The sequence below is a fragment of the Epinephelus moara genome, chromosome 8 (assembly GCF_006386435.1).
Source record: "Epinephelus moara isolate mb chromosome 8, YSFRI_EMoa_1.0, whole genome shotgun sequence".
Taxonomy (NCBI): Eukaryota; Metazoa; Chordata; class Actinopteri; order Perciformes; family Serranidae; genus Epinephelus; species Epinephelus moara.
In genome coordinates, this window is record NC_065513.1 from 42458953 (window position 1) to 42476411 (window position 17459).

Consider the following 17459-nt stretch of genomic DNA (forward strand, 5'->3'; position numbering starts at 1 on the left):
ATATAGATATATATATATATATATATATATATATATAGATATATATATATATATATATATATATATATATGATTTGTAAACAATGTGGCAAAAGATATGTGGGAGAAACCAGACTGACCATACATGTACGGTGCCATAAACATAATATTGTAAGACAAAAAAACACTGACCGGCATGTTGTCCAGCATTTTGTCTCCCATGGCTGGGATGCAGTACAGGCCTCGGTCCTAGAGTGTAATCCACACTGGTCCACGGCCCAGAGAAGGAGAGTTGAGAGAGATTGGATCAATAAATTAGGAACAACATATCCACACGGCCTCAATGAAAGAATGTACTTTCGTGCCTGAACGTAACCTCTCACTCTTTGAGTTTTAATTTGACCCCCAGCCTGGGATCTGACCCTATCATTTTCTGACCCTAAACATAACCATATCTCAATCTGGCCCTAAACCCAACCATATTTGACCTCAAACATAACCCCAATCATATTTTTATTCTCACCCTAACCTCACTATAATTTGGCTCTAACCACAACCATATTGGACTCTCAATTCTAACACCAATCATATTTTTATCCTAACCCCAACCATTTTTAATTTGACCTCAACCCAACCGTCATATAATTTATTTAACAAACAACACAACCCACATTGAATTGCCACTTTGTTTTTACCTTTTGGTCTCTGTTTCTTTTACATTAATTATATGAATAATTATTTCATCGATTTAAAAACATCTTCTCGTCTTGTCTTTCTGGGGGGGGTGGGACTGACCCATATCTGGACGGGCTGGATGGAGCGTGCTCTGACCCCTCCACCCTTGCTGGATGGTGGGGTCCAAAATTATTTTTTCCTAACCATCACAACTAAATGCCGAACCCCAACTGGACACCCAGACCAATTACAATACAGCCTCTAAAGGCCTAGCCACAAAGGTGTACTTTAAGGAGACCGACAGGCATGCTCTCGTCTATTATACAAATACAGCTACCATCCCCGTCATACATACCGTGGCCTGATAAAATCTCAGCTCAGCTGCCTTTCTGTTCTTTAACGAACAAATGATTTTGTGTTATAAACTGCATGTTTTAGCCTTATAAAGAAATTCATTTGAATAATTTAAAGACATATTGTGCTTTCAATTGCCCCTATGAAAGTCTTTGATTGTTGCCACCCTATAAAATAATTTGGATTAGTTATCCCTTTCTGATGCCTTGCCGGTCCATTCCTGCTGGTTGTTCAGCTTCAGCCCAACAAGAAGAAGAATGTTTTGTGTTCCCTCATCCTACAACATGGGGTCATCCTCCTTCTTTTCAGGTTGTTGTTGAATTGTCAGGAACAGCCTCCATGTCAGTACTGACATTTGGTTTTCTGTGTGAGAAAAAAAAATTGCATTAAACTCAAACCATGAAAACTGTGTCTATAAATATAGCCTTCTGATTGATCATTACTCACCTGTACTGTATGGCCCTGTCCAAATACCCGCACTTGCGCCCTGAGGCCTTCCCTGAAGTGCACTTGCCGAAAGTGCAGTTAGGGGCGTAAGTGCACAAGGGACCGACGCTGTTTAAAAAGGAGAATTGGGACAGTTGTGTACACGTCACTTCCGTTTGGGTCCAGCTGGTCCGTCTCCTAGGAGATGAAACATGGCGTTAGAGGCTACGTTTCCCCATGGCAAATTAATAGCAAAAACACAGCTTCGTGTCAGCTCATATTTTAATATATGATATTCAATTTCTGATTAAACAATTTTCACTTACACTTAAAGACATTTCTTCTCCATTGCTTTCCGTTTCTTTCCGGTGCTTTCTCCGTCGGCTTCCCATTGGCTGGCTGTTCGATACGTCATGACACTACGGAGGATTCTGGGTAAAGTCCTTCAGCGAAGTGAGGTCTGATGCGCACTTTCGGAAGGGGTGCATTAAGGGTGCAGGTTTGCACCCCTTGATAACAACAGAAGACAATTGGGACACCCTATGCACTTGCGCCCCTTAGCGGGAGTGCGCAATTAACGGGCACTAGGGTCTATATCTTCTTAAAAGTAGTCTTGCCTGATGATGAACACATCTTACCATAAGTCTATTAAAGGAAACATGACATGCTGCTTTTTGGACACTTTTATAAAGGCCTTAGAGGTCTCCTAATACTGTATCTGAAGTCTCTTTACCCAGATTCAGCCTTGGTGCAGAAATACAGCCACTACGAGCCAGTCCCACAATGAGCTCTCCTTAGGACGGGCTGTTTCTGTGTCTGCCGCTTTAAATGCTAATGAGCAGGAGAGGGGCGGGGTGGAGTGGGGGTGGGGGTGTGGCCTTGACCGGCTTGTGCCCGCGGTACCATGCGCCAATGTTACAGTGGATGTATTGCAATGGCTCATAGACACACAGTCGTTGAAGCTTTCCAGTTTGACCCAGAATCTGATCCGGATGGAGAGGCACCTGAAGAAGTTGAAACTTAGCGGCTACAGCAGGACGTCTCCGAATGGTTAGTTAAAAGTATTGTGTCTGGATACGGCACTTTAGTTGGTTTGTTTATGTATGCTGTTACAGTTTTTATCATGTAGCTAACGCTAGCCTATACTAACTGTTAGTAGCTGTTGGCTTTTTTTCATGTTATTCTGATTTGCTACCATTACAAAGCTCCATTAGCATGTCTATCAGTCATATCAGTAGTCTTTGTCATTAAACAAAAAAGAGCCAGAGTGCAGTTTTCTCTAACTACACAGTTCTCCATGTCCATGTTATCATTATATGAACACGTGCCATTTCCCATCCTTAATGTTTGATTTTCAAAGTACTGTTTTAAAACTGTTTATGACCCTTTTTGGATTAAATAGATCCTTACCTATCAGAAATAGGTGCTGTGCCATCTCAGGCCATCTTATTTTTTTAAATATTTTTTTCCACATTTAATCAACATGCATATGTGTGTTTTGTCAACCCTGTTACGATACACCAATTAATGTTTGAAAATGTTTTAAATGCATATTTACAACAAATCTGATATACTTTGAAGGATAAATCTCCCCTTGTTACACTGAGTGTGTTTGTACAGTGGGAATATTGAGGTGTTTGTTTTATCCATGGATGAGTATGCTCATTTGCAATTGACACTTTCACAGCATCTTTCTTTTTTAAGAACAGAATATGGAAACAAAACTTTCACAGCATCTTTCTTTTTTAAGAACAGAATATGGAAACAAAACAATAATACCCACATTTCATTCTGTAGATTACTGGTTTCTTTTACTTAACATATAAAAAGAGTTGATTTGACATTTGTCTTTTCATTTTTTGAATTATACTAGAATATTACACAAGTAACAGGGCTGACACCTCAGTAACAGGGCTGACACCTCAGTAACAGGGTTGACAACAGTTACCATACTGCTAGTTTAAGTTGCAGCTTTGGGTCTAATGAAGATAATGGGACATTATTAAACCTTTAATTCAACATGACTAATCAAAGAATATTTTGGAGACACATTTATTGGGAAGTTTTAGCATTTTTCAAAACATGAAGGATATTGAAAGGACAGTCACAATGAATTTGATCCATTGAACATGTTTGGCCTGCTCCGAAAGTTGCATCATTTCCTGGGAGTGAAATCAGCTTCCTTTTGTGAACATGCTGGTCAAAAGACAAATAAGTGTCCTCTTATTTTCATGATATTTCTTAGAGTTATATAATCTTTGACAGAGGAGGACAAGCTCATTGTGTCAGCCCTGTTTCCACAAAAGGACATGTTAAAAAGATATTTGTTAGAAATTTTTAATGTACATAAATAACATGATTTAAGCCTCTAACGAATGCACACCATGTGGTCTCATGACCTTCACCACATGGCTAGTAATGGCTGCCAAGAACATTTTTCGTCAACCCTGTTACCATTCTAGCGTAACAGGGTTGACATAACAGGGTTAACAAAAGTATGGTTTTGCGAGTGCATGAAAATATACTTTCCTTACCAATAGTATTTACATTATATACATGGTTTTACAAGTTTCATCGCTAGCTGAGAGGAAAATTGAAAAAATTGTGCACTTGGTGACAAGTTTTTGAAATTTGGCATAGTGTAAGGTATGGGCCCTCACCGGAGATTTGGATCTGCTCCAAATTGGAATGGGTTCCATGTTGGACCATGTTATACCTCTCCACCAAGTTTAACACCATGCCAAACGCAGACACCCTGTTACCATCAACCCTTTTACGCTAGAATGGTAACAGGGTTGACGAAAAATGTTCTTGGCAGCCATTACTAGCCATGTGGTGAAGGTCATGAGACCACATGGTGTGCATTCATGCTTATATCATGTTATTTATGTACATTAAAAATTTCTAACAAAAATCTTTTTAACGTGTCCTTTTGTGGAAACAGGGCTGACACAATGAGCTTGTCCCCTTCTGTCAAACAATATATAACTCTAAGAAAAATCATGAAAAGAAGAGGACACTTATGTCTTTTCACCAGTATGTTCACATAAGCTGATTTCACTCCAAGGAAATGATGCAACTTTCAGAGCAGTCCATTATCTCAGAAGGGGTGTTTTCATTAAAAGTAACAGGGTTGACGACTACCTGGAGACCCGACTAAATTGATGTTTTTTACAACATTTTATATATATTAAGAATAAAACCCATTCATGAATAATGAAAAGACACTTGAGGCTTTATATGTAAGTTTATGTTTATGTTTATGTTTTTATGATAGTTTTTTTTTTTGGGCCTTAATAGCTAGTAAAAAGTAGAACAATCATTGAGCAACAGGCCATTTTTACAGCTTTTGAATGATGCTTCATACAATAAAAGGTGTTTAAAACTCTTTGAAAACAAAAATAAAATTTTACTTTGTTTTAATGTTACAAGAGATATCATGGAACATAAATTCTAAAATGATTATAGTGTATTTATTGTTTATTGACATTTATAGCACAGTTTGTTTCAAGAGACACAAAATGGCACGTTTTCGTATAATGACGATTTACTCCTGAAGATGTTATGTTTACGTCAACATACTTGTCCACTCTGTCATTTTTTATATATATATATATATATATATATATATATATATATATATAAAAAGCTATAGACACTAACCAGCCAGTACATCAGCTAGACCTCTGCCATTATACATGTTTTACATCTACCTACACTTTTTGGATAGGTGCCGTTGTGGAAAATGTGCTACCATGCCCACAGAAGCTGAGAATATTTGCTGCTTGGAGACACCACAGGTAGCATTCTCACCACTGAACTGAAAACTAATTTGTCTCTTCATTAGGCAACTAATTGCACTTAAAAATGACAATTATGCAAACTGAGTTCGGTCCCTACTTACCCTACTTACTTCTACCTTCTAACAAATGCGAAAAATTATCTTAATGTTGATAATTATGAAATTTTCATTTTCATGTCATTTTTACCATATGTTGTTCGAATTATCAGGGACTGGACTTCGAACTCTCCACAATCAAATACTTTATATATGTACACTTATCAGGGCTTATTCAACTTGCCATACTGACTAACCCATGAGTCATAGTATTTCACTTAGTTACCCACCACCTAATTTTATTATGCTCTTGATCCCTCACCCTATTCGTTTTCCTCCCTAAACCTAACCCTCCCCTCTTTAACCCCTCATTTAGTAATCTACTGTTTTCTTTTTCCTGAACAGTCTCCACGGTTCAGACACTGGTTCTGTCACTGGGTCTAAACAGCAGAACCCAAATGACCCAGACATCCATCAAAGACCTGCAGAGGCTCATCAGGATGGCCAAAGTTCAATTCCCACAAGCGGAGATTTGGTTGCCTCATCAATTTTCAAGGGGCCTCCCCCAGCGAGAGCAGATGCATCTACATGCACTTATTAAGCACATAACGTCCAACTGCCTGTTCATCCCTGAGCTCCCCAGGAGCCAATTCTCTACTGAGAGGGATGGTATCCACTGGACTCATGCCACAGCAACACGGTTGCTCCAGCACTGGGCCCAGCAGCTAAACTAAGAGCCCCCGCGAACCTGCAACCTCAGGAGGAGAACTGTCATTAATTTGAGCAAAAATTTCCGACTGTCCCCAGCACAGCTCTCCTTACTGAGTAAAGGCCTCATGTTTATCCCCACTAAAGGCAGCAATAAGAACCTAATACAGAGCATTAGATTTGATTTGCAACAATACCACAGAAAATTAAAAATCGCAGCTTATTTTGAAGGGAAAGGTGACTCCAACCCCCAACCATTTAGCCCAAAGTCTGATTGGACCCCTCCATTATTAAAACTGCCTGAAAACATTAAAGAAATTATTGAACAGGACATCCAATATTTTGATACCAAATTTAAAATTAGCAGAACTAAACCCAATCTCGCTAAAGTGGAAACAGAAGCTCTACGATCATTGTAAGACAATGATTTGTAGTCATTAAACCAGCTGACAAAAGCAGTGCAGTTGTTATAATGGACAGGGACAAATACATATGGGAGGGAAACAGACAATTATTGGATACAAATTATTACACCCAAATTAAAACACCCATTTATTTGGAAACAATCCCCATTATGGAAAAACTGTACAAAAATTATGAGAAAAAAATTGATTAATTCTAAACAGAAGATCTATTTAATTGGCAGTGAACCTTGATCTAGACGTTTTTATATGCTGCCTAAAATTCACAAGGAGCCTGAAAAATGGAGCAAACCCCATGAAATTCCTCCTGGCCAATCGTGTCCGACTGTAACAGTGAGACCTACTGTACAGAGAAATATCTTGACTTTTACCTTAATCCTCTCTCTATTAAAACATCCCAGTTATATTAAAGACACCTATGACTTCATCAATAAAATCAAAGAATTTCCCCTTCCTCCAGATTCCTTTCTTTTCACCATGGATATTGACAGCCTCTATACTAATACTGACACCTCACAGGGCATTCAGGCCATAAAAAATATTTTTGCAAAATATCCTGATTCCAAAAGACCTGATAAGGAACTACTACACATAAATTTGACCAGTTTTGAATTTAACAACAAATACATTATATAAATCAAAGGCACGACAATGGGCAAGAAATTCGCCCCAGCCTATGAAAATATTTTTTTGGCTGAATGGAAACAAACAGCGCTTCAAGCCTGCCCCCAAAAAAACCCTTTACTACTACTACTACTACTACTACTACTACTACTACTACTACTACTACTACTACTACTACTACTACAGATATTTGGATGACATCTAGGACCACCAGAGAGAGGATTTTGAGGTCTTCTTAAATATCCTTAATAACAACAACAACTCATCCATCAAGTTGAAAGACACAATTTGACTTTGGTAGATTATTTTAGACACCACCACATATTAAGGACCAAATTTCCCACAAACACACAAATTGGATATTAAAATATTTTTCAAAAAAACAGATACACATTCCCTACTGCATAAGACAAGTTATCACCCCAAGCACACCTACTCAGGAATCTTAAGTCCCAGCTCCTGAGATTTCACAGGGTCTGCAGCAGACAGGAGGATTTCATAGCAGCCACTAAAGTGCTGTTCTCTACACTGACCACAAGAGGGTACTCTCACTCCTTCGAACAGACCAGGCCTATCTGGGCCTCCTCTCTTCTCACAGTAGTCACTAATTATTCCACATCTGCTGTTACATTGATCAGGAATGTTAAGAGGAATTTTTTATCAGGGGACTGAGGACTCCCAACTGCTCCAGAACCATAGGCTTATTGCTGCCTATAGAAAAAACAGAAACCTACAGGATTATTTAGTGAAGGCCAAACTCAAACCACTGGGCAACCCTAACTCTAAAATATCATTTTTTCCAGCATCGCTTCTGGGTGCGCAATAGATACAACAATAATGTTTTCAAAACACAACTAGGAACCAGTCTCGGATCCAGGAACTGTGTTGATCTAATTTTTTGCACAATTTTTCAGATGCAGTATGTAGGTGAGACAGGAAACACAATCCCAACAAGATTTTATCAGTACAAACGCAACATCTGCAAACAACACAACACACAAATCCCAGTCATACAACACTTTATTCAACATGGCTGGACAGCTTTGAAGGCCACAGTGCTGGAGGGGAACCCACGTTGGTCCATGCCGCAGCGGAGGAGAGCAAGAAGGAAATGGATCCACCTCCTGGACACTCTCCAACCACAGGGTCTAAATGAAAAATGATATAGTTGACTGTTTATTATTTATTATTTCATTTTGCCACCTCAGCCCTGATCTTACCCACATGTCTGGATTTGACCTTTGACCTTTAGTCTGGCGAGACTCTAATTCTAACCCCCCAACCTGGTCCTTTTTCCAAACCCTAACCTGGCCAAGGGCCCTAACCCTAACCTATTTTGGCCTAACCCTAACCCTTTTCCATGAATTTTGGTGTGTATTTTAAATTATTTTTTATAGCTCTTATTGATTCATGGTGGAGGAAGCTGCATTTTATTTATAACTTGTTATTTACTATATTCAATTATTTATTTTCTTAATTATTCTATGTATTTTTTTTATTAACTCATTCATTTTATCTGTTGCATTATGATTTTATGCCAGCTTTTTGCGTGCAGCCAGAGTCCCTACTAACCTCTATTGTTTTAATAAACTTTCTTTGAAAGGTGAGCTATTTTTATTAAGCAGAGCAAGTTTTATGTTGGGGGTTGGAATTTTACACGATAAGTTACTCGACATTAAAGAATTGCATGTTTTAAAATTACCTATTTATATTTTAAGAATTTTTATGAACTTTTATTATTATTTTTTCTGATTTTTTATTGGTTTTATTGTTCTATGTATTATTAATGACTTTTTATTCAGCACTTATTTTTGCATGTATTTATTTATTTGTTTATATATTTTAGAAGCACTAACCTTCCTTCTTTTATGTCGGTTTTCTTAATCCAACTCCAGCACTTATTTTATTTTATATTTTTTAAAAAAAAAAAGAAATTTATTTTATAATATTTTACCTTGCTCCTTTTAATTGATAGCAACCCCAAGATGTAAAATTGGAGACCCTGGGAAGCTGGAGTATTTTGTTTAAAACCTACTTCCCACTGCCAAACTGCCAAGTGGCCCAATCTACTTTGCATTTTACAAAATTTTAGCAGGGCTTTTAAAGGACCCATTTTGTTTTAAACAAAAAATCATTTTAAGTATCTTATGGATATATATAGACCCCGAGAGCTGTGCCCCCCGGAGTGCTCTCTTCAGAGCACTGCGCTTTTATCCTAACCTAACCTATTTTGGGTTCTTCTTCCGAGACTCCAGCGATCAGAATAAGGTACTGGCCACAAAAGGTTTTTTCAAGGACACAGACCACCATTCACTCCTCCATAAATCCAGTTACCACTTCCAGTTACCAACCTCATCCATGTCCTTGATCCAGCTAACACTCTCCCAACGAGACAGGTTTGTGTTAAATATCTATGATGCTAGTGTTGGTGTTACTATTAAAGTAATTTAGTATTATAGTAAAATATTATATTTAGTATTATACTACTACTGCTGAATTAGGATTGCTATGCTACTGCTTTATAGACTATCATGCACCTTTGTTTTCTTTTCCAGGCTCTAAAGGCTATGGTGGAAAAAAGTATAAAACCACACAGGAGAAGGCAAAGGAAGAGATTCAGAAGGCTGCAGCTGTGAGTCTGACAGCAGACATGTGGATGTCCATGAACATGGAGGCATACCTTTGCGTGACATGCCACTTCATCACAGAGGAAGACACCCTAAACATGATTTTGCTCGGTGTGGAACATTTTTCCCACAGCCACACAGCTGACAACTTGGCCGTGCCGTGGTGAATAACATCATGGAAGAGTGGGGGATCAGGGGTAAGGTGAGGTGCTTGGTCACAGATGCTGCTTCAAACATGATAGCCTGTGCAAGGGCACTGCAGGTCAGGCACAGCATCTGTGTTGCCCACTGTGTTTGACCAGGAACCCATCCTTTCCGACATACGGGCAAAATCAAGAAAGATTGTGACATACTTCCGTACCAGCACCACAGCAAAAGAGCGTTTAAACCATATACTAGACTCAATGGGCAGGCCCAAACATAAATTATAAACTGAAGTAGAAACCCGATGGAATAGCACCCTATTCGTGTTACAGTGCCTCTATGAACAGCGTGAGGCTTTGGGGAAACTGGGGAAACTGTACAAGTTTTAGGCCCTTTCCACCAGGCCACAGTGGAACTGTTTGAGGAGAAACGTGTCAGCCTCAAAAATATACCCTATATGAAGATGCTCCACTATACAGTTCAGTGTGAGGCCTCACATTTACACACTGACCCTGCCAAACTGTTGGCTGAAATCCTAATACGTTGACTCAGAGAACATCTGGCAGGTTTAGAGACTATGAGTGTGACAATGCTGGCAACATTGCTGGACCCCAGGTTTAAAGTCTTGGGTTTCTACAGCCAGTTAAAAGCAAACAAGGCAGTGAAACGACTGCGGATGGAGTGTGCCAATGTGTTCACACTGCAAGACATTCCTCCACAGATGGCTCCATCAGCCACCTGTGATGCCACTGCACCAGGGGCCTCAACAGCATCAACATCCAGCTCAGGTAAGTGTTCCTATGATGTGCTCTATATTTGTGACTGTTTGCTTCTGTAGGTGGTAGTAGCCTGTGGCACCTGCTTGACAGCACAGTAACTCAGAGCTGTGGACCGTCCAATGCCAAAGCACAGGCCATTGTGGAAGTGCAGCGATACCTGGCAGAACAGAACATCCAACGACAACAGGACCCACTCTCATGCTGGCACACTCAGAAGCATCTCTATTCTCACCTGTACAAACTGGCACTTCAGTTTTTCTGTATACCTGCTTCTTCAGTCCCCTGTGAGAGGGTGTTCTCTAAGGCTGGGGAAGTCATATCCAAGAAGACCTTTTTGGGAGATATCAGGTCAAAATGCTCCCAATATATAGATTACTATATAAACCCCCTAGCTCAGATACATCTCAGTTACGTTAAAAATACTTACGATTTTGTCCACAAATTGAAGACCTTAAAAAGGTCCCTGCTGGCACCTTCCTTTTCTCCACTGATGTTGAATCACCGTACACCAACATTGACACAGCAAGGGGGCTTGTAGCCATTAAACTGGCTTTTGACAGATCTCCTAGAGCAGACAGACCAGATGAATTGATTTTGGAGTTGTTGAGGATCACTTTGACCCGTAATGACTTTGAGTTTAATAATAAACAGTACTTACAGATTTGTGGTTGTGCTATGGGCAGGAAATATTCTCCCACTTATGCAGACATCTATATGGCCAAATGGGAATGGTCCGCCTTTGAAAAATGCACTCAACGACCTCTATTATATCTTAGATATCTTGATGACATCTTTTGGCTGTGGGCGGACATGGAGGCATCATTTAAAACATTTTTCACGGTCCTGAACACTCACCACCCTAATATCAAATTAAAATATAATCTACAAAAGGAAAAAGTGGAGTTTTTAGACACACAGGTCTTCTTCACTCCAACCTTTGGTAGCATTACGAAGGGTTTAGCAACCTGTTCTTCAAACAGACCGATAGACATGCGCTCTTATATAAACATAGCTATCACCCACAACATACATTTGGAGGCCTCATCAAATCTAAACTTATTACGTTTTACAGAATTTGTACTTTCCCAGAGGATGTAGAGGAGGCAACCGGAATCTTATTGACTTCAAAAATTCAGAGTGATAACTGCCTACAGGAGAAACAAAAACTTGAAAGACATGCTAGTACACATGGCCTTGGACAAGAGGAGGTCAAACAGCGACCCCTTGTGTCTAACCCATACACCTTTTATTTTTAACGGGCCTTTGGGAGGGGGCCACCCAGTCCATGAAAGGATCCAGCCACAGACTAAAAATGTTGTGTATGCTGTTCAGTGCCAAACTCTCAGAACAAGAATAATGGAGCATATCAGTCATATCAAAAAAAGGTAATACTAACACTGTCCTTTATGCTCACTTTGCTGATTGTGGCATTGAAAACTTTGAATACATAGGCTTGGAGAATAATCCACTCTGGTCCAGAAATCAACGGGTTAGGCGTGAGACACAAATCATTAGGACACTTGCTACGGTTTCACCGGGTGGTACTACTACTACTGCAGTCACTATGGTTCAGGAAGGATTGGCTGTATACTATTCAACTCAGGGCCCACTGGAGTGTAGCGGGACCTGCTAAACTGGGGAGACAAATTCATATTTATTTATGTATGAAATATTCTATGATTTTTTATTTTTTTAAATGTGTATCTATTTACAAAATGGGAGATCCCCCTCTTTTCCACTTTCTTCTGCCTCTAATTGATTGGGACCGACCCAGATTGTAAAGATGAAGTGTATTTATTCTTTGATCCATACCTGCACTTATCTTACCTTCGTTTGCAGTGACACGTACGAGTAAAGCATGATGCCTATTGCCTGTTTGTGTGATTTTGGCAGAATTTATTTTTTAATATACCCCTTGGTACTTATTCATGCTCATTAATATTTATTCATTGCACTTACCTGTCTTCCCAACATATTATATCTACCTGAGGTCCTGCTCCCCTCCACAGAACAATATTACTATGATACCTAATAGAATTAGGCTAATATATATATTTGATTAGGCATTTTACCCACCTACGACTCCTACGAAATATATATATATATGTGTGTGTGTGTGTGTGTGTGTGTGTGTGTGTGTGTGTGTGTGTGTGTGTGTGTGTAACGTGATTTGTATGTTTATCATTATTATTATTGTTGTTGTTTATTTTCCTTGATTTTTATCACAGCTGCTGACGTGCAAAGTGGAAATACTTAATTTTATAATGTTTTATAAATGCTCTTTTCAAATATAACCCTCTTGGCGTGACCTCGTTTTATTGTTCCAGGCTTCTTGCCTGAACCTAATCTGAGGCCACACCCTCTTCTACAACCCAGCCTAATTAGTTATTCTAACCTTAACCATTATTAAACCCAAATTGGTTTGAGTTATCCTCTACCTGGAGTGACCTTTTGGCCTCTTCCCGAGGGCCCACCCACATTTGTTTTGGATCGATTTGATCTAGTGTGTGGATTGGTTCATTTGTTGTGTTGTCTTTTTCTTTGTTCCCCCCTTTTTTCTATGGCATCAGTCAGAGTGTAACATTGTGCACTAGGCTTCTCATTACCTCAGTTTGATCGTTTGTACAAGTGACAGCCTGTGCCAGTGCATATTGTGTCCCCGATGGGGATCACACAATATCATGTCCCAAACCCTAGACCTAATTCTAAACCAAGTCTCAACCCTCAAACAGGCCTTTGAAAAAGTGAGGACCAGACAAAATGTCCTCACTCGTTTGTTGGTCCTCACTGTGTAGCATGTACAAGTCCACACACACACACACACACACACACAGAACAGGTTTTGATATGAGAGATGAACAATCTCTACATCCCACAGATGGACGTGTGAGACTGTGCGGTTTTAACAGATCTAAAAACAGAGGCATAGTATTCAAAGTGTTCTTTCTTTTTGCAGGAAAAATCTAAGGCTTCTGTCTTCCCTCTCATCAAGTCATGATCGTACGTTGCCTTGCCTTACATGTTGTGCAAACTTTGCTGTAATTAAATGGGCATTTTCTGGTAATGTTGCATCACTTGTGTAATCCTGTATATAAAATCAATCTAAAATAAAAACCATAAAAGCTAGAACATTCTTTTTGCAGCAGCAGCAGCAGCAGCAGCAGAAAGCCAAGGTTTTGGTCCTCTCCATCATTATGGCATTACCTTTTATCTCACCTTACATGTGGTGCAACTGTAGTATTTTGCAGTTATTTCCCCAGGGATTTCTCCGTCATGGCCGTAGGAAATGCTATTTGCATAAAACCATAAGTTAAAACATTCATTCTTTTTTCAGAAGCAAGATAAGACTTTTTCGTCCCGTGTCATCAAGTTGTACACACATAATGGCGTCATTGCGCTACATGACGTGTGATGCAAATCCACACTAAAAATGTACTGTGGCGCCAGAGGAATGAACAATAAGTCTGTCATAAGGGCTTTGCACTGTGGTCATAAAAATGAGTATATCTCAAAAACTAAAAAATGTACATAGTACAGATAACTTATGAGTGTGAAGACCTCTTGATATGTTAACTTTTAAAAAATATTTAGGAACAATATGGTTATAAAATCTGCTGGAAAAAACCCCCGCCCAAATGACACAATTTCAACACATAAATCTGTATTATTATTATTATTGTTAATTGACTTAGATAACTCTTTAGCATAGGTTGTACAGATTTTTAGTATATGAAGCATTTGAAGATACTGTAATGGCATTACAATAAGCAAAAGTAGCAATGCAGGCACTGGCGGACCAGTTGTACTGCAGAGCTCAAAGAGTTCATTATCAGAGATACTAATTTTCAATTATGTCTCAAAAAGTGTAATTACACTGGGTTTATTGTAAATACGCCAAGAGATGAGTTTTAGAAGGTAAGCTCTTTATATTCACATGAACAACATGTAGACCTTTTGCAGTGTTAATTATACAGAGGCAGCAATAAGCAAACAAAATATTTACTTTAGTACATCAACAGGTGATTAGGTATGCACACAGACGTTATAACAAATTAGCTGAACAAAAACATAAAGGCAAAGTAGGTTTAGCAGGATGCAGTGTGATGGCATGGTAAATGTAAATTACTCTGAATAATTGGTAATAATATATACTGTGTCACATGTAAAAATGAGCCCTCAGAGGTCATGATTATCCAAAGGTACGAAAAACCACAATGAAGACAGAAATATTATGTAGATTAAGAGGAAAAAGACAAATATAGATATATAATCAGTCACTTCCCATCAAATAGGCTAAGCCTTCTAAAATGTAATCAAGGATATCATCTGTCAATCACAAACACATACTGTAAAATAACGATGAACAACACAAATAAAACCAAAACATCTCAATCGCCCCCTGATGGCTGGCTGCAGTATTGTTTATATACCCCGCCCCCTCCATGTTAGCAGATGGAACATGGGTCAAACTAAAAGATCAAAGTACATGTCAGATACATTTTAGGTAGTTCTTGTCGCTCAGATGTTTGTTCAAGTGTTCATTTTTTGAAGAAGTTTGGTTTTAATTGGTTATTTGATGTTAAAAAAAAAATGGGGACTGAGGTCATGATTGCTAATTGGGATGCTGAGACAGGTGTATGGCCGGGAACTCGACACCGTGGAGATCGCAACTGCGCAGACTCTGGGTCCAAATGATGTCAGCAGCATAATAATATCTGGAGGATTTTAGCTTCATTTTTCTATTGTGGAGGTAAGTTGAGATGTTTTGTCCATCCTTATATCCACTCCATGGATGCTTTGTGGTGTGATTTGCGGCAAACAGAAAGTGAATTCACATGGCATGGCTTCGTTTAACAACATGCCGCAGTTGCGACAAAGTTCCTTCCCAAAAGTCTGATGCAGGTTCCAGCAAATCGAAGGTATGTCGTACCATCATAACAAATTAATGTTAGAAACAAGACAAACAGTACTTCGGAGGAAGAAAGAAGTTTTATCAGCCATGGAATAATGGAGATTTCATGTCACAAGGAAATACCTCAGCATTATCAGGGCAGAGAACTTACAGCATGGCAGAGTAGAGTACACAGTAACTTATGTTGCGGAGCTTCTTTTTTATGGGATCTAACAGTCGATGTTTCTTAGGTAACCCTGCACTGAAAATCTGGAAACATGTCAACGCGCACACCTTTGAAGATGAGTTCCTTTTATTTTAGTAGGGTAGAAGGATCCTCATTTTATTCTGGATCTTGATGAAGTTGAACAGGATTGGCCTTTGACTGGCTACATAATCCTGTCTACGTGCAGTGGCAGAACGGTGAGCCAGGTTGATGATTTCCAAAGTTAGGAGGTTCCCTTTACCAAGAAAAAGTGGTATCAGCTGGTTTGTAACACCAAGAATATCCTGGCCTTCAGCTTGTTCAGAAACATGCAGGAAGCAAGGATTATAGGGCAGACTTAAATTCTTCTTCAACCTTTTGCTTCAGGCAGGAGTTTTCTTTCTTCAGGGTTATGACACGTTTTTGCAAATCTGATATTAGACCTGACGCAGAGAGCAAGTTTTGGGGCTTGACACAAAGTGTGGACTGTGATTTGTGAACTGAATTTAAGTTCCTTTAATTAAGATCCATTTTTGAGTCAAAGTGGGAAGGCATATCAGACTTCAATTTGCTGTGTTCCAGATGGTTTGATTAGAGACCAGAACTTGGTCCACAGCAAAGGACGAGACTTTTGTCAAGAACTTTTTACTACAACTTTTGTTATGCAGGTCAGGTCTGTAGACTCTTGTTTAACAGTGTAACAATTGGAGATGACCAATTCAAAAGATAAATTCTTAAAAAGGCAACTAAAAGTAATTCATGGTGAAAACTGAGGCCACAGGAAACGCTCACAGAAACACCACTGCGGCCATCTTAGCTGGGTCATTTGTAGCTTTTCATTACAATATTCCATGTGTCCACCATACAATATACCAGGTACTGTATCTCAATATGCCTTCTTTGTTATTCTTTCATTGACAGGGACTTTAGGGTAGAGGTTCACAGGGATCCACCACACCACAGACCTTTCCAATTTGGACGCTTTTATAGGTCCCAGAGATGGATGTCCATGAGGTCTCACCATTTCTGTAGGTGCGGCAGATGCGTGCCGTGTAAGGGATGGCTGCCCCATACTTATATCCCACCATTCTGACAGTGCTTTGGTGCTTTGGTGGGACAGTCTGCTCAATAGAGACAGTGTGGTCGGTTGCCTCCACATAAGTGGTCCCCTTGGTGAACTGATAGGTTGTCGATGCACTTAACTCGATTTCTGTAGAGCCAATTAGGGGGATTCCAGCAGTGATGGTAGCCCGGACTCCCGCTGTGAGGGAAAAGCTGTGGTCCCACTTTTTCTCAACTTGAAATTTCTTCGATAGGGTAACTGTCTGTGTCACTGGCCGGCTGTCACGGTTGGAGATGACAGATGTGCGCATGTTCTCTGGAGGATACTTAATGATATCAACATCATCAGTTTTATACTTGACATCAGTTATGTGCTCGCTTACTACTTCATTGTTATAGGTCAGGACCTTATAAGTCTTGTACCAATACTCATAACCTTCCCAGGGAAGGAAGAAGGCCTTATGTTTAACATGTACCTTCCCAAGACCATACATGTTCTTCGCAACATATACGTCTTTGGGTCCGGTCTTAACTGAATTCTGAGGGACTGAACCGTAGGAGCCATCCTTCCATTCCAGAAACTCAAAGTTGTCTTTGTTCACCAGGATCTCAAATGGGGAGCCTTGATGCTCTTTTTCTCCATAGGGGTAGAGGCAGTAAGGACCCTTGTCAGGGTTGTAGAAGCCAGCGGTACACTTATATTTGGCAACATAGTCGGTGCGTCCA

General features: G+C 39.5%; 1 protein-coding gene and 1 pseudogene across 1 annotated transcript in view; one reads left to right on the forward strand and one right to left on the reverse strand.

Annotated features, from left to right (window-relative positions):
* LOC126393851 (protein FAM163B) overlaps positions 1–17459 on the forward strand; it is a 180925-nt gene that overhangs the window by 90338 nt on the left and 73128 nt on the right. The window lies entirely within an intron of this gene.
* LOC126394910 (natterin-3-like) lies at positions 16583–17458 on the reverse strand (annotated as a pseudogene).